Below are 18787 nucleotides of genomic sequence, written 5' to 3'. Positions count from 1 at the left end.
GAGCATGAGAGAAAAGACAGAGAATTAGGATTCTCTCCCCCCAAACTGGCTTTGGGCAAATTGCAAATCAAATGTTCTTTTAATCCTCCTCAGTCCAGGTCTTTAGATGGGGCTTTACTATCAGCTGAGTGCCTCTCTCTCCAAGGTGAAGCTGACGTTTAGCTAATGTCTTATTGTGAAGATTCTTCCCCTTCCATCAGGCTACTGTCACTCACTGTTTCCTCAAGAGTCAGCTCTGATGTCCAGCCAGTAGATCCAGCTTTCGGTTAAGTCCGTCAAGATAAGGGGCAGTGGACTGGCTACCTTCTGTCTACAGTGGCGATCTGGTTTCCTCATGGCTGGAAGCATTCTTTTTTGCCATGACCCAATTAATAATGTCTACCCGGTATGAAATAACTGTACTGAGAATACAGTCCCCAAGACATATTTTTGTGGTCAGTTGGTTTAAAGTTATGTACCATCTCTTCACTCCTTTTCCTGTTGCAGAACCCTATCATCATGGAAAGGGGAAGTCCAGCCATTGTAATAATCATACTGATGGACATTTCTTTGATTGTTACAAAATATCAAGCATTGCATTAAACACAGGAGTGATCCTCCTCACGTTGCAAAGAAGGAATGATGGCTCTCCTGAAATTACACTTGATCTTAGCCAAAAGGCTGAGAAGCGATCTCCTGAAATTATAAATGAGAAAACTGAGGCTCAGAAAGACTAAGTAATTTGTCCAATGTCATAGTTCCAGTAAGAGTCTAAATTATATTCATGTTCTCATTCATTCATTCATTCATTCACTCATCATTAGAGTACTGATACCTAGATTCCCTAATTTCACATCTAGATTCAAAGAAGCACTAATATTCGTGAACTGTAAGGACTCTCCTTCTCCCAAACTCCATCTTTTTCAAAACTTTTTTGCTTTAAGTCTTTTATATGGACCTTGCTTGTCCAGCAGTGAAACCACGATACTTACAAATACAAAAAAATGAAAGAAAACCAATTAGTGGTGCACCCTCAGTCCTGCTTGATGGAGCCACCTTGAATACACTTCCCATGCTGACGCTCTGACTTCCTATACTGTGTTGGGTCAAAGAAAACATATCTTCAACTTCAGAGAGGGCGCTGAAGGCAGTGGTGTAGATTTGAACTCCCAACTCATAAACAAAAATTTGGTGATCATGACCCTAGTCTGCATCCCGGAAATGATCTCTTTTTGGGTAGGCATCCCAGAGGAGCTTTCTTCTTTTTTTGAGTTCCCAAACACTTTTGGGGAATGCGTAATGATTACTTTCCCTCTACCAACTGGCCAGACATTAATGCTGAAACATGTTCCAGTATCTTAAACATGGAATCAGTGGTATTTTTATTCAGAGCAGTTGCTGGAAATTTGGTCAGTTTTGCTTCTCGGGAATTTAGCTAGGAATTTTTTTATTTGTTTCGCCTCTCTTCCACATGACAATGTATCTTTTATTCCCTGATAGGGAGTGGAGTGGTGTTTGTGCATTCCAGGGTATACCTTTTCAAAAGAGCTGATTAGGATGATTTCTAATTGAAATAAATAAAGTATTTCACCAGATCCTGCAAACAACAGCCTGCTTATACTCAGATTGTCTTCATGCTGTGGGAGGAAAAGAACCACTGGGATTATTTGAAGTTTTGCTATTGCTGTCGGGTGGGTGGGGGGGGGGCAGGGAGAGCAGCTTTGAATGAAGAGGCATCTTTCTTCAAATGCTATATGTCTGAGACCTGCCAAGGTTGGAGGGATTCTTTCATTCAAACACCGAATATTTTGCAACTACTCTATGGTCTACCAGATGTTCCTCAGCGCCTCCAGGCTGGGCCAGTGTCTGCTGTTCTTGCTGCTTTTAGAGGTCTGACTGGGAACCCTCTGCAAGATTAGAATACGGTGCTAATGAGGCCTGAGCCACAGGTGTGGGCCAGTCAGCTTCTCACAGAGAAAAGCTTTGTCCATTAGCCTCAGTTTACATCTAGCTTCTGCCAGCCATTCTACAAATGGGTCAGAAAAGGAACCAAGTGAGTGAACATATGCTGATGAATGAGGAATTCATTCCACTCTGGGAAAATCAAAAGCACAGGACTTTCACCTCCGAAGGTTATAGTAACATCTTTGTAAGTGTGGGCCAGCACGTGGTAATTAATAGGAGGCAGGCATTTTGTGTCAAAATATAAAGCTACACAAAAGTACCTGTTATGGACACAAAGGAGACATGGTTTTTATACTCGTGCTGTCCAGAAGGAAAATGAAGAATTTAATTGAACATATACTTATTGAGTGCCTAATATGTCCAACCCCTCTTTAGGTTGCTGAGTGGGACACTCAGATGAGCCTCTGTCCTCAAAAAACTCAACGTTGGTAGAAAATGGAAGTGAAATAGGTACAAAGAAAACTATAACACAGAAAACATAAGATGAGTTATGAAAGGTACAAATAAAATGCCCCAGGAATTCTTGGAGGGAGAGATCACAATTACAGAATCCACCGCTGGTCTCCCCAATATTCATCCCCCTCTATTTTCTTTTCTAACAGATCTCTGATTTTGTTTACTATCTACAGTTCTTCACACAATTGGAGGTTCCAGGGAAACTGACTTCCTGTCTAGCTTCAGAGGATTTAAGCTAATTAGTCTAAGCCAATCATGGGAATCCTATTATTCTTCCTGTGCATAATGGTTATGCACCCAATTCTGGCCAATAATGATTGTGGGGGAGAGGGTGGGGAGTTAGTGGGTTTCTGGGAAATGTTTCCTTGCTCTCTAGCAAGAGGGAGAATGGATCCTTTTTTTCTCTCTGTATGTCGTCATGACCTGGCACGATGCCTGGCATTGCTGCAGTCATCTTAACATCAGCCTGAAGAAAAAGCCAACCTATAGGGCAACACACTGTAAGAGAACTTCAGCAGGTTTGAGTGAGGTCTTCTGTTACTTGAAGATGAACTTTATACAAGTTGCATTCACTTGGGGTAAGAAACATTTTATGAGCACTGAAGAACAGATGCAATTTTGATCACTAGAGTACAGGCAGTAAAATATATTAGGTGATGGGGTGGTGATAGTGAGGTGGGAATAATTTAGGTTAAGAAAAAATCAAAAGAAAGACACAGAGATTTGAAGCGTTCAAGTATGTTCATCCAGACTGGAATCTGATTTTTTCATGCATGCTTCACTTCATTCTATTAGCGATATAGATCCTAATATAGGAGAGATGTTGTTAAAAAATAATTATAAAAAGGAAAAGAATAAGATGCCTGAGAGATAAAAATACAAAAATAATGAAAGTTCAATACCTCCACAAGGATGTTGAAGAGAAGGAAAATGGACACATGTGGGAAAGTTATAAAATCCTACACAGTCACCAGATTTGAATATGACTGCAAATTCCTGGTGATCAAAATAAAAAGGAAAGCTGGTTAATTGCATCATTTCCTATTTGGAGAAAACATGCCAGTTCCTTGAGAGAATTTATTTATGTGAATGTTTATATGTGGAACAACGGAAGATGTAAAGGATGATGTCCCCATCAAATTCTCTACAGGGAATTCATCATTGGTTCCTTTAAAAATATCTATTTGTTTATTTGTGTGTGTGTGAGAGAGAGAGAAAAAGAGAGAGAGAGAGAAAGAGAGAGAGAGAGAGAGAGGATGCACACAGTCAGTTCTTGATCCCACGAACCGTGATATCATCACCTAAGCAAAAATCAAGAATTGAATGTTTAACCAACTAACACAGGCGTGCTTCGTCATTGGTTCTGATGTTCTTTTCAACTAACCACAAATCAAGGTATGTAAAGTACTTGGTGGAGTCTTGAGAACAGAGAAAGAAAAGATAAGTTGAGCCATATGGTGAAGCAATTTGGGTGACAGGGTAAGAGCTTTAGAATTCATTTCATGGTCAATGGGAAAATGGAGTTTGAGGATCAAATGAAAGTGATTATAGCTGATCTCCTGTAGAGTTTAATCTATTAATTATCTGTGAGTAACATCGGAAGAAGACAACCATGGAGACAGGGAGGAAAGGAAACAAACTAATATAATTTCAAGTGCTTATTAGATGCTAGGCATTACTTATGGTAGTTTAAAGAAGTATGACATCACATTTAAAAAAAAAACCTATTGATGATCATTTGAGTTTTCTCCTTCATTTTGTAACTATGATGAATTATGTTGATTGATTTTCACAAAGCAACCTTTTATTCCTGCAAGAAACTCACTTAATCATAACATATTAACTCAAAAAAAAAGTCACTTGGCTGGGGCGCCTGGATGGCTCAGCATCCGACTTTGGCTCAGGTCATGATCTCACAGTTCATGGGTTCCAGCCCCGCCTCAGGTTCTGCACTGACAGCTCTGAACCTGGAGCCTGCTTCCGATTCTGTGTCTCCCTCTCTCTCTGCCCCTCTCCCACTGCTCTCTCTGTCAAAAATAAGTAAACATTTGGAAAAAAAGTCACTTGGATCAATTTGCTAATTAATATTTGTTTAGGATCTATGTTTATAAGACAGATTGTCTTGTGCTTATAATATCCTTATAAAACTCAACATCCAAAAATTGAATAATCCAATTAAAATAGGCAAAAGACATGAATGGACATTTTTCCACAGACATATGGATGGCCACATGAAAAGACACATGAAAAGATGCTCAACATCATTCATCATCAGGGAAATACAAATCAAAACTACAATGAGCTATCACCTCACACCTATCAGATTGGCTAAAATAAATAATACAAAAACAACAGGGGTTGGCAAGGATGTGGAGAAAGAGCAACCCTCCTCCACTGTTGGTGGGAATGCAAACTGGTGCAGTCACTGTGGAAAACAGCATGGAAGTTCCTCAAAAAGTTAAACATAGAACTATTCTACAATCTAGCAATAGCACTATTAGGTGTTTACTCAAAGAATAAGAAAATACAAATTAAAGGGGTCCATGTGCCCTGATGTTTATAGCAGCATTATCTACAATAGTAAAATTATGGAAACAAAAGCCCAAATGGCCATTGACTGACAAATGGATAAAGAAGATATGGTACACGCACACACACACACACACACACACACACACACACACACACTGGAAGATTACTCAGCCATCAAAAAGAATGAAATCTTGCCATTTGCGACTATGTGGATGGAGCTAGAGAGTATTATTACTAAGTGAAATAAGTCACAGAAAAACAAATACCATATGATTTACTCAAATGTGGAATTTAAGAAACAAAACAAACAAGCTTAGGGAAGAAAAGAGAGGGAGAAAGAGGCAAACCAAGAAACAGACTCTTAACTATACAGAACAAACTGATGGTTACCAGAGGGGAGATGGGTGGGGCATGAGTGAAATAGGTGTTGGGGATTAAGGAGGGCACTTGTGATAAGCACAGGGTGACATAAGGAAGTGTTGAATCACTAAATTGTACACGTAAAGCTAATATTACAGTGCTTGTTAACTAACTGGAATTTAAATAAAAACTTAAAAAAATCCTGGATATCTTCTAATGTTTGGCTTATGATGGCTTCATAAAATTAATTGCAAAGTATTTCCTCTTTTTTTATTCTTCAGAAGAGTTTATTCAGATTGGTGCTATTTCTTCCCTAAACGAAGAATTCCTTGCTAGCCATCTGAGTTTGAAGATTCTTTCTGGGAAGGCTTAAAATGTAAAACCTTGTATTGTGAGTAACTTGTTCCGTGAGTGTTCTGCAAGATGAGCAAACAATTTTTTTTTTATTTTTTCTAGCGTTTATTCATTTTTGAGAGACAGAGAGACAGATAGCGAGTGGGGGAAGGGGCACAGAGAGAGGGAGACACAGAACCCGAAGCAGGCTCCAGGCTCTGAGCTGTCAGCACAGAGTCCAATGCAGGGTTTGAACCCATGAACCGAGCGATCATGACCTGAGCTGAAGTCAGACGTTTAACTGATTGAGTCACCCAGGTGCCCCACAAACATTTCTGATGAATTTTAACTTCATAAATGAGCAACGTCTTGCAATACAAGTAGTACATGATGCTGAATGTCACATGATTACAACTGAGCCAATGGTTCTTGAAATTTGCTTTCATATGTGAGTGCTTTGGATTACAAACATATTTCTGGAATGAATTATGTTCTCAAAACAAGGTTTTACTGTGTGTCTATATGTGTGTGTATTTACTTTGTAGATTTCTTGTGTCAGCTTTGGTAAGGTATGTTTTTCTAGGATTTTATACATTTCATTGAAATTACTAATTGTTGGCATACATATATTTTTAATATCCTTTTAATTATCCTTAATTTCTGTAGGGTACATAATGATGCTCCTGGTTTCATATATCATGTGGATAATTTTTACCTTCTTTTTCTTGATCAATCTTCTTGAGATTTATCAGGCTTATTTATCTTACATAGGTTTATTTTTCAAAAGATTACTTTTTGGCTTGTTGATTTTCTCTATTGCAAATATGTTTTTGTTTAGTTAACTTCTGCTGATATCTTTATTATTTCCATCCTTCAAGCATAATTTGTTGCATTTTTTTGAGACTGATATTTAGACCACTAAATTTCATCTTTTCTAGTAAGTATAAAAAAGGATATGGTGTAAGATGTCCTGTATATGCTATTGTAACTATACCCACAAGTTTTAATATATCATATTTTTTATCAATTAAAAATATTTTCTAATTTCCATTGTAATTTCTTCTTTGACCCCTCAGTTACTTATATGTATCTGTTCCAAACATTTGGGTTTTTAAAAGTTATTTTTTTGTTAATGATTTCTGCCTCAGTTTTGCTGTGTAAAAAATATATATTCTGAATGATTAAAAGTCTTTGAAATGTACTGGAGCCTACTTCATGGTGAACCATACGGTTGAACTTGGTACATGTATTCTACATAAGTGTGGAAAAGGATGTGTAAATTGTATTTGTTGGATACAGTGCTCTGGTGCCAATTAGTTCATATTGATTCATCTTGCTGTCCAATTTTCTATACCCTTACTATTTTTTTGTCTACTTAGGCTATCAGTTACTGAGAAGCATACTCCAGTATCCCAGTATAGTTATAATATATAATAATATGTAAATATATTAAGATACATTACATATAATACACATTATGTGATTATATCATATATTATTAATGCTTAGCTATGATTTTTTTTACTATAATTCTATTTCTTAGAAGAAAACTTAAATCAAGCAGTGGGAAGATTAAGTTTATGTCATCAGCGTTCCTGGGTGGCTCAGTCAGTTAAGCGTCTGACTCTTGATTCTGGTTCAGGCCATGAGCTCATGGTGAGCTTGTGAGATCAAGCCCCACATCAGGATCTGTGCTGACAGAATGTAGCCTACTTGGCATTCTCTCTCCCCTTTTCTCTGCCCCTCCCCCACTTATGCTCACTCTCTCTCTCTCTCTCAAATATATATAAATAAACATAAAAAAGTTTATGTCATCATGCATTAACTGTATACAGTTACAATACAAATTTTAAGCCAAGTTTTGGGGAGGCTACAGTTACCCTCTCTAATAGAATAAGGTTTATTGTGAACTTTAGCCTAGATATCAACCAGGCATGATCTTGAGACAATAGTCAGAAAGCTTTGGGATTTCTGAAGTGGCTACTTCCCTTGTGTAGAGGTGAAAAAATTATGGAGAAGGCCCATGCTTTTGGAAAGGCAGCAGAAAGCCCTGACTTGCTGGGGAGGGGGCAATCCTTAAGTTTTCAGGTACGAATGGAACTACAGGAATGGTCTTGGCTCTTAGGGTGATCTTCCTTCCCCTTTACCCTGTAACACAGCCTCTCTCTGACAAGGTTTGGGCTCTATTACTATGCAGCTAAGTGCATGGGAGAAAGTCTGAACTCAGTTGACTTTCAAAATACTGTGTTCTTTTTTTTAAAGGAACCGAAGAAACACAGCAGGTTCCCTTGGAATCAGCTTCTGGCCCCGTGTCACATGGAATAGCTCTCCATCAGTGGACGGCAGGGAGCCAAAACCTGCACCGAGGGGCAAGCAATAAAATAAAAATCATATTTTCAAGATTTCTCTTCCCTGCTACCCTGGGTCATATTTGATTAATGGACTGCATTTATTTTAAAGGTGTGATTGCACACACGTTACCTATGCTGTGCCACTGTGCACTTGGCAGCGAGAAAGCTCGTTATGAATTCTGAAAATGCAGCAAGATGTTAGCGCCTCATTAATATGCCTAGGTGCAGATATCTGTCTTTTGTTTTATAATGCTATTTCATTTATATAGTGCCAGCACTTGACGGATATAAGAGACTCCATCCCCAGCTAGAGAGATTCCTAAATAAAACTAGCAAGTTATTGCAGAAGTAATCAGACAGAGCAAAGGAGTTCAGGTTTTTGTGTCTCTCTCTATATGAGGCCAGTTCTTGAGTTTCATTTCAAATGTCTCTCCATGTGGACTCACTTAACTTGTTCCTTTCTTCTCTCACTGACAGCAAATACACCTGTTTTTACTTTTCTTTCTTTTTCCTCCCTTAATTCGGTTTAATCTGAAAATGCAGTTCGCTGCTATTTTGGTTCCACCAGCCTGAAAGCAGGCTCAAGAAAGTAAAACCTCATGGGGACTAGGGCCAAGCTGCTTGTACACATTGCTGTGTATAGAGATGGGCCACCCCGAAAGTGGGTGGCTTATGATGAGACTCAGTGGCCTAACTGCCATGAAGAAACGGGACATATGGAGTCATTTGAATTATCTTGAAGTCATCATTTCACTACCCTACTCCTAACCATCTTGAACGGGAAAAACTCAAACTCCTTGGGACCACATGCAGAACATTCAAGGCCCCAGCCCACCTTTGTAGCCACAATCCTGTACCTTCACTTCAGACACATAAAGCTCCTTGCTACTTTCCGAGGCACTGTCTTGCTCTGTACTGTTTCCCTCCTCTTTGCCAGCACACAGTTTCCTCCTTCAGTCTGCAACACATTTCCTCTCCTCTGCTTGGTGACTTCTTTCCAGGAATTTGCTCTTCTGTGAAATCATAAATCCCCATGTGGAGTTGTCCTCTATCTTTTCCATGTTTCTGTTTTACCTTGATAGAATAGCTATTAAAATGTCACTTACACTGAAAAACAGAAAAAAAAATGCATCAGGAACTTTGACCTTGAGAATCTGTATGACTTCTTAAACCTTTGTAGCTTCGTGCCTATTACTTACTAATCCATTTTTCTGATAATAAATAAGAACAAATCCATTTGAAAATCACTTACATCATACAATAAATTCTTTTTTTTTTATTTTTTGAGAGAGAGAGAGAGAGAAAGAGAGAGTGAGTGAGGGGCAGAAAGAGAGGGAGACAGAGGATCCAAAGCAGGCTCTGCACTGAGGGTACATAGCCCAATGTGGAGCTCGAATTCACGAACCGGGAGATCATGACCTGAACCAAAATCAAGAGTCAGACCGCTTAACTCACTGAGCCACCCAGGCGCTCCTACAGTAAATTCTTTATATGTCTCTAATCTTACTAGACTATGGTTGCCTGCAGGAGAAAGACTGTGCTTATTGTTTTTGTATCTCCAGTGCCCTAGCACAGAGTCTGGAAACAATAAGTTTTATTTTTTATTTATTTATTTTTTTATTTTTTGGGGGGGGGACAGAGAGAGACAGAGCATGAACAGGGGAGGGGCAGAGAGAGAGGGAGACACAGAATCGGAAACAGGCTCCAGGCTCTGAGCCATCAGCCCGGAGCCTGACGCGGGGCTCGAACTCACGGACCGCGAGATCGCGACCTGGCTGAAGTCGGACGCCCAACCGACTGCGCCACCCAGGCGCCCCTGGAAACAATAAGTTTTAAATAAATATATATACTGTGTGTGCCATGGCTGTGGGAACAGAACACGTCCTTCGGCTCAGGTCATGGTCTCATTGTTCGTGAGTTCCAGCCCCAGGAGCAGGCTCTCTGCTGTCAACACAGAGTCCACTTCAGATACTCCGTGCTCCTCTCTTTCTGCCCCTCCCCTGCTCACACACTCTCTCTTTCTCTCTCAAAAATAAATACATATTTTGGGATGAGCACTGGGTGTTGTATGGAAACCAATTTGACAATAAATTTCATATATTAAAAAATAAAATAGAATATAAATAAATAAATAATGAAATCATTTAAAAATTATATAAAAAAGAAATATTGGACTACATATTTGAGATCATGGGAAATTCCGTATGAACAGAGGAATCCCTCAATATCATCCCACAAGTTACTGAATTGAAACTTGTTGCTGTCAGTTCCCCCCCTTTCCTCAAGCCAGGTGGGAACGGTTCTTCTAGCAATAACTGTGGCAATTTTGCTGCTGAGATAAGGGGTCTTAAGCTGCAGTCCCCGGGCAGGCACTGTTTACCTGAAGGCTCACTAGTCACAAAGAGCTCTAAAATGGGTTCATTTGGCCTATCTTATGTTTTAAAAAAATGAATTAGTTATTAACATTAAAAATCTGAAGATTTCACATAAAGATGTGAATTACAATCTTTTAGAGAAGAAGACCTACGGTGGTGCCACAGTGTCACATGGCAAAAATCAGATGGACATGTGCTGTCCCCATGTGCCAGAGACCTACCCCTCTCATCTCACCTGGCTTTCCCACTGTGTTAAAAGCCTCATGTCCATTGAGATTGTGTGGAGATTCAGTCCGTGCGAACTCACAAGCATTTCTGAAAGGACAGGGTCCTTAGATTTCATCAGAATTCCAAGGAGGGATATGAGCCTAAGTAGGCTAAAACTAAGTGAACTTATTTGGATAAAAATGCACATAGAATGCTATTGAGCCAAGAGAAGATTACTAAGATAAAACAGATCATAAAGTCATAAGTGAACGAGATTCATCATTTGTCAGTGACTCTGAGTGATTGGGTGGGAAATCAAGTAGGTTTTGAGTGGTGGATAGAGTTTTGTTATCATTACATGACTGATGTAGCTGAACACACACACACCGCACCCTGCAAATACATGTTCTTTTTTTTAAATGTTTATTTATGGGGGAGGGGAAGAGAGGGAAAGAGAGGGAGGGAATCCCAAGCAGGCTCCATGCTGTCAGGGCAGAGCCTGTGAGCACATGACCTGAGCTGAAATCAAGATTCGGATGCTCCGACTGAGCCACCCCAGGCATCCCACAAATACACTTTCTAATGAAAAAAAAAACAGCAAATATTGAAAATGCCACTCCAGTGATTTTAAATATTCTCAGTGAATACCTGAATGAGTGACTATGACTAAGATTAGGGTGATCTATAGAGTAATTACATAATTCAAGTCCATTGTAGGTAATTATCCAAATTACAAATGACTTTGGAATTCCCATTTTCCTGAATTTGATCTTGATTTTGGAGTGGCAACCTCTTGCTATTGATTGAGCACAGTTTAATTCCACTCATCCTGCTAGTTTTACTATTATTAAGGACAGCCTTTTAAATATAAGACTGAAATTGGCTTACTGTGTTTTATCATTGCTTTCTAGCTTAACAGGAGAATCCCTCTTTATTTCCCATATCTGAACACTCATATTTTTATTTATTCATTTTTAACTTTATTTATTTATTCTGAGAGAGAGAGAGCAGGGAGGGGCAGAGGAAGAGCGAGAGTGAGAGTGAGAGCGAGAAAGAGAGAGAGAGAGAATTGCTAGCAGGCTCCACACAGTCAGTGCTGAGCTTGATGGGGGGCTCAGACTCACCAACTATGAGATCATGACCTGACTGAAACCAAGAGTCGGACACTTAACCGATTGAGCCACCCAGGAGTCCCATCTCTGAACATTTTTAAGGAGTATAATATATTATTAATTTGGGGTCTATTTGATCTTCCCAGTTTTTATTTAAGTTACATAATGCAGGAAAGACAAATTTTATTCTTTGTTTTCTGAGAGTTCTACTTACTAGAGATTTTGGTAAGTGAATGTCTCTCATTGAATTAAAACATAGTAATGATTTAGATAGAGATTTAAAACCTGCTTTACTCTCTACCTATAGTTAGATAAATCCTAAGTACTAGATATGAAAAGTAAATTCTATTTGAAAGAAAAGATAATTGAGCACATTCTTCAGCAACTTGTCTCATTATTAGAAAATCTTTACTGCTGTAAAATTCTTCCTTATAACAAGGCAGGAATCGTTCATGCCAAAGATAAAGCTCATTTTCTTATCCATTTATAAATAGTGTATGTGATCCTGTCATGATGTCATCTGTATCATTTGCAAAAAAAAGTAAGAATACAGCTAGAAATTTCTTAAGTTAAAGACAAATTCCTGGAGGACTGAATTCAAAGGCTTAAGAAATGTTAAGTATAAAATGGAAGATGTCAAGTAGATGCGTTACCAGCAATACTTACTTCATTTGATTTCAAACACTTAGAGCAAGTCAAAAAATCAAAAGATATTTATTGCTGGCTTGGAGTTACATAAAATAACAGCATGACTTGGATATGATTTTGATTGAGTTTTCTTGGAGATATATAATGTAGTTTTATGGCAAATTTGGTAATGGAAGTTGTCAAGTGACAATGAAATAGTCTATTAATTCTTATTAAGTTTACCATGCCTATCTCAGAAGATGGCATGATAGTGTATGCTTTGTAATACATATTCATTGGGGCTTTGTATAGAAGCTATTATTAGATGTTGGAAAAAGTTGCTACTCTATCTAACACTCTTCCCAATGAGATTGTTACTAAATTGAGGCATATTCTGCCACCAAAATCCTTAACAGCTCTTTCACCTTAAAATATTGACTACAAAATAGCAAGTGGTTTGCAGAGGCCAGACATGTGCTCTGTTGTCCCATGGTGGTCCCTTCAGATAGTGCCCTTCAGAGGTCACCTAATGGAACCCCTGAGAATTCTGTGGCAGTATCAGCTCTTGTAGATGCAAGCCACTTAATATATTTCATCAAATCTAATACTTCATCAATTATAAGCCACACTAATGGTTTATGTTCCATTAAGGAATAAAAGATGCTGCCAATTAAACTAAGACCCGCCACTGATTATAAGGCATTTCTGATTTCAGTCAGATGTGTTAAAACGTGAAAAGAAAATATATCTTCAAATGATAGGGAAAGTTATTAGCTATAGTCTTTGAGTTCTCTATTCCCAGGGCCTCTCACTTCCCCTCCTGAGTCATACAGTTTTGGAAAATGGTAATATGGCCATGTGTATTTAGAATAACTGGTGATGTAGAGTGTGCTTTTCTGTGTAACTGTTAACCTGGAAAAAATAACCAGTCACTTACTTAAAAATACATTTTTCAGTCTGAAATATTTTCCAGAAAGGTGTTGACTAAAGTCAGGCTTGTGTATAAGATGTTTTGAACAGTAGGACTTTTCTCCATCTGTCGCCAGTTTAGACTTTGGTTGTTTAGGGGCTGTAGATCTTTCTTCAGGAGTCCCGAGAGGCCCCCAGAGCCCTTGGACTGTTGCATTTAACTACATCTACATGGTCGCACAAGAAGCTATGTAGGCATGTTGTGTCTCTAAATGATGCAAAATACTGCTACAAAATTAAATACAAGTTACTTAATCTTAATCTCATAATATTCATGACAACCTGTGAGGTAGATACTACTAGTATGTTTGCAGATGAAATTGAGGATTAAGAAATCCTTACGTGTTCGTGCTATGCAATTAGAAACTGGTGAACCCAAGATCCCAACCGAGTTTTGTCATCATCCAAAGATAGTTGTTTTTTTAATCACTCGGATGCCTCTCTCAGACACATCACGTTTTAATTTTTTATATGTATTCCATTACATTGTTTTATTTATTGAGTTTTACTCAAATTTGTTCCAAGAAGGGCTTCTGGTAGTGCACCTTCCCTCCTTCACACATACATCATCCTACACCAAATTATATACAGATGGAAGAAAGGTAAGATAGAAAGAAGGGAAGGATGAGAGTTTTTATGCTATCAAGTGGTTTTAACCATACACTAGAAGGCAGGAGTTTTAGGTTTGATTTTTCTGCTCCTATGTTAATTTTGGTTAATTAAGTTCTTAAGAAGCTTCAGTTTACCATGAAAGGAGTGAGTCTTTGTAACAGCTTAGATAAGCAGGTGTTCCACCCCACTCTCTTTTTTCTTTTCCTCCGTTGCATCAAATAAATGGCTTTATTTGGAAGGAAGCAGGAAGCAAACTTAGACCTACTGCTATTGATCCTTTAGTGTTTTTCTAATGTCTTTATTTTACAGAGTGTGCAATCAGAGATGCAGGAATCTACCCAAAATCCAATGGGTAGTATTGGATGTGAGGAAAATGAGCACTAGTAAATGATATAGTTTGTGAAATGTCAAGGTACAGAATTTGGATGATACCAGTCCCAAAAAGTTAATGACAATATGCTCATCCTTTTAATGGAAACATTCCTAGGAGGCTCCCGGCTACATAATCCATCATACTGCAGGAGACTTGCTGACTTATACTTTGTGACGGGCCAGTGAGAAAAATATACAAACTCATACACCAATGTTGCAAATCAATTCTGCCGCAAAGTGGAAATAACTCTTGTACCAATAAGCAGTAAGATCTACGGGGGGAAAATCCTTTTCTGTATTTCCAACTTGCAGATAGAAAAAGAAGCCATCAATCATGCTGGAGAGCTTCCATTTCAGGGCTGTTGTTCTTAAAGACAAACCAGATGAAATCCGACAAGACCAGAATATGCAAAGGCCTTTGGATTTTTCCAGTCTTGGTGCAGGAAGGAAACAAGGAGAAGCAAGACATTCCCTCTTTTTCTTCTACATGTGAAACTTGGAGTCCAGCAAAGCTGCATACAGAGGCTCCATTTATTGTCAAAATGACTAATTAATCACTTCACAAATGGCTATTAATCATACATTAATGAGATAATCTCTTTGCTATGGTAAATAGAGGTTCTGTCGAAATCCTTTCTCCTTGGTACCCGGAGCAAGCCAAAAGCATGCAGAACTCAATTAATCTTGGAGCAGCATGGGGTGTTTGAAACCGCTCACAGTTTGAAAAGAAGCAAATAGCAAAGACATTTAAACTGTCCATATTTCACTGTGTAAATTCAGAAGCACTTAATCATCCCCTACACATTCTTTTGTTCCCTTTCTTTCTCTGTCATGTTATAACTGTGTTTTAAGCCTCCCCCATTTCTTTCCCCAAACTTGGTACACTGAAGTACAATCCAAAAAGATTGGGGCTTCTAATAAACTGATTCTCAGTCCTCTTGGATAAACAGACAGTGAGTAGAAACAACAGGCATAGAGATATGATAGTCCAGCAAAAGAACGCCTATATCTAGTTGCATAAATTATAACTTGAATGCCATCGCTTACTTACTAAGCAACATTTACGTTAGAATTTTATTTCTGATTCCAGATTTCCAGATGACCTAGGGAGGGAGAGTTATGACATGTGACTCAGTTAAATTCTCTACGAACAAAAGCCTCCATTTTTTATGATTGAGCACTTCAGTTCATTTAACAGACATCTACTAGGTATTTACTCTGTTCCAGGCACTAAGGATACAAATACAAATCAGTTTTATTTCTCTCCCTCACAGAGCTCATGGTATAGGGATAGAAATGAACTGCTGTTTGCTCAAAGGGGGTAAAGGAAGTGAGAAGAGCCAGTGTCAGGCATGAACACACAAAAGAGCATGATGTGTTAGGTAAGTTGATGGTTAAGTAATCAAGGAATGCTAGATATTGGCTCTCTGGGGAGGAGGCTGAATATAAGTAGGGATTGATGTTGGAAAGGAGGTTGCGGCCAGATTGTGAAGAATATGGTCCACCATTCTAAATGCACTGGGAAGTGACTAGAAGTTTTTGCTCAGGGAACTGACATGATTTGTGTCAGAACTTTGAGCCCAAGGCCATACCTGATAAAAACTTACATGTCTTGGAAAGGGTCTGAGCAGATTTTGCACATGGGAGGGACATGACTAACTACACCCACGAGGGCTGATTGCAATGAACTTATTAATGGCCCCAATTCTTCCCCACTCCCTGGATCCACACCCTGTTCACCATCAAATTTTGCAGTGTCCTTCCTCCCTCTGTGGGCTGGGTTCCTGCCATGTGGTCACATGATTTATTGGCATGTTGTCATTTCTGGCTCATTCTAAAATAAAGTTTTAACTCCAGTTACCTCCTTCCTTTTGCCCACTCAGGCTGTATTTGGATATCAAAACATGGTCAGCTGCCCAAGTTTCAGTGGGCTCTGGAGGAAAAAGGAATGTGCTCTGGGGTGTCACTAATGGAGGATGCAGAGGAGGAATAGTGTACCTCAAGTCTGGTTCCAATTCTCCATCAGCAATGGCTGTCGCTCATTTGCTGTTTAACAGTCTAAGAACACATACATTTAGCTACTGAAAAAAAAATGGATTCTTTTCTCAAGATTACTTAGTCTCAAGAATCCTGAAATTTATATGTTATTTCTTCCAAAATAAAAACCTTGGCCTTATTATACTAAATAGCAATTTGTCTCTTTCCTGGGCCTGGGTTACATTTACAAATTCTCTTGCTCTAATTGAAAAATTTTCCTGTGAACCAGATGAGACAAATGTAACCAATTAAACACAATTTCTCTGATTCTTAAAAAATGTCCTGCTTAGTTGTGGAGGAGTGTTGGGTGGGGAGTATTTGGTGCATCTCTTAGCCTTTCCTTATTTTTTCCTCCCTCCATTTTTTTACTTTAAATGCAAAAGGAACACATAGAAAGGGGTTTTCTGTATTTTTCAAAAAAACTAACTTTAAAAGGTATAGTTCATATACAATAAAATGCACTCATTTTAAAATGTACATTTGATGAGTTTTGACAAATGACTCATCCACGTAACTACCATCACAATCATTATACAGTATACTTCCATCACCTGAAAAGTTTCCTTGTGCCCCACCTCATGCAGTTTCTAGCCCCAAACCCTAGCCCCAGGCAACCACTGATCTGCTGTCCATGCAGATTAGATTTATATTTTCTAGTATCTCATTAAATGGAAACCTACATTACATACACTTGCATCTGATATTCTTGTTTAGCATAATGACTTTGAGATATTGTATAAGCCCGTTTTTTGTAACTGTTGATTAGTTTTCTTTTTTTTTTATGTACAATAATTTGTTCATTCACCTGTCTGGATATTCCAGTTTGGAGCTATTGTGAATATGGCTCCTATGGACATTTATATGCAAGTCTTTGTATGGACATATGTTTTCATTTAACTTGGGTAAATACCAAAGAGAAGAATTGCTGGGTCACATGGTAAATGTATGTCTAATTTTATAAGAAACTGCCTAATTGTTTTCAAAGTAGATGTACAGTTTTCAATTCTTATCAGTGTGTATAAGAATTTGTTTCTAAATACACTGCATTCCCATATATTTATAAAAGATAGCTTGTCAAATTCTACACACACACACACACAAACCCAGAAAACAAAAAAAAAAACTGAGATTTTGACTGTATTCTATTGAATCTGTAGATCAATCTCAGGAGAATTAACATGTTAACAACATTTGGACTTCTGTCCCGGAACAAAATATATCTCCATTTATTTAGGACTTTTAAAATTTCTCTCAGTAATGTATTATAGTTTTCAGTATTTCTGAAACTATGTATCTCTCCATATTTCATGTTTTTAATGTTATGTAAATGAGAATATATTTTCATTTCTACTTTTTAATATAAACATAATATATAAAATATAAAGTTTTTATTAACAAACTTTGTTAGAATAGTTTTAGACTTACAGAAAAATTGAGCAGATATTACAGAGACATCCTATATATAACACTACCCCTCCCCCAACAGTTTCTTATTATTAACATCTTATGTTGATATGGTACATTTAGCATAGTTAATGAACCAATATTGACACATTATTATTCATTGAAATTTCTAGTTTATTGAGATTTCCTTAGTTTTTACATAATGTTCTTTTTTCTGTTCCAGGATCTATACAGTATACTACATTGCATTTACTTGTCATATCTGAGGCTTCTCTTAGCTATGACAGTTTCTTGGACTTTCCTCATTTTTGATGACCTTGACAGTTTTGAGGAGTACTGGTTGAATATATTGTAGGATGCCTCTGTATTAGAATTTGTCTGAAGACTTATCTTGATTAGACTGGGATTATGGGTTTTAGAGAGGAAGACCACAATGGTAAATTGCCATTTACATCACATCATATTGTTGAAATCAGAAACAAATGGAGAACAGCATTGAGAATTCCCTACATGGACAAAACTAGTTTGGTCACAGAAACAAAACTTAAATTTCTTATTTTGCAAGACTAACTTGACCTGGGTCTTTTCTTCCCTATGCTTCTGAAAATTCTAAGCAAAACTTGAACTGTTTCCCAAGGTTGATATGAGGTGACCAATGACCAATTCCTTATTATTTAAGAAAACTCCAATGTTAACTAATCACTGTGAAGAATAAATAGTCACTGTCTTCCCACTATATAAAGGTGCTTTATAACAGTATAATCCTGAGCCTTGATCCATGTTTTGGTTGGAGGGCACCCAGTTTGCAAACTGTCTTTTTGGTTGTGTGCACAATAAACTTTTATTAATTGCTAATTTGGTGTTTCACTGGTTTTACTTTGGCTATTTCTGAACTTTTAACAATATCAAGGGTACCTACTGCGAATGTGATTTGTGACTATTTATGTTGACTTTGTTCACCTGGCTGAAAGAGTGTTCATCAGTTTTTTCCACTGTAAAATTACTATTTTTTTAAAATACCTTTTCCTATAATCTACTTTTCAGAGGTAAGTCACTATGCACAGCACATACTTAAGGGGTGGTAAGATATGGCACC

The 18787-nt window shown here is 37.9% G+C and overlaps 1 long non-coding RNA gene across 1 annotated transcript in view; it reads left to right on the top strand.

Annotated features, from left to right (window-relative positions):
- The window catches only part of LOC109499082, a 95774-nt gene extending 77228 nt beyond the window's left edge, over positions 1 to 18546 (top strand). Inside the window, exons 7-8 of the long non-coding RNA XR_006596975.1 lie at positions 15525 to 15632; positions 17915 to 18546. This is a non-coding gene — a long non-coding RNA (uncharacterized LOC109499082). The remainder of the gene's footprint in view (positions 1 to 15524; positions 15633 to 17914) is intronic.
- The last annotated feature ends 241 nt before the right edge of the window (positions 18547 to 18787 follow it).

This window comes from Felis catus, chromosome B1 (genome assembly GCF_018350175.1).
Source record: "Felis catus isolate Fca126 chromosome B1, F.catus_Fca126_mat1.0, whole genome shotgun sequence".
Classification (NCBI taxonomy): Eukaryota; Metazoa; Chordata; class Mammalia; order Carnivora; family Felidae; genus Felis; species Felis catus.
The sequence above is the reverse complement of the archived record's forward strand: the minus strand, read 5'-3'. Positions and strand labels throughout refer to the sequence as shown.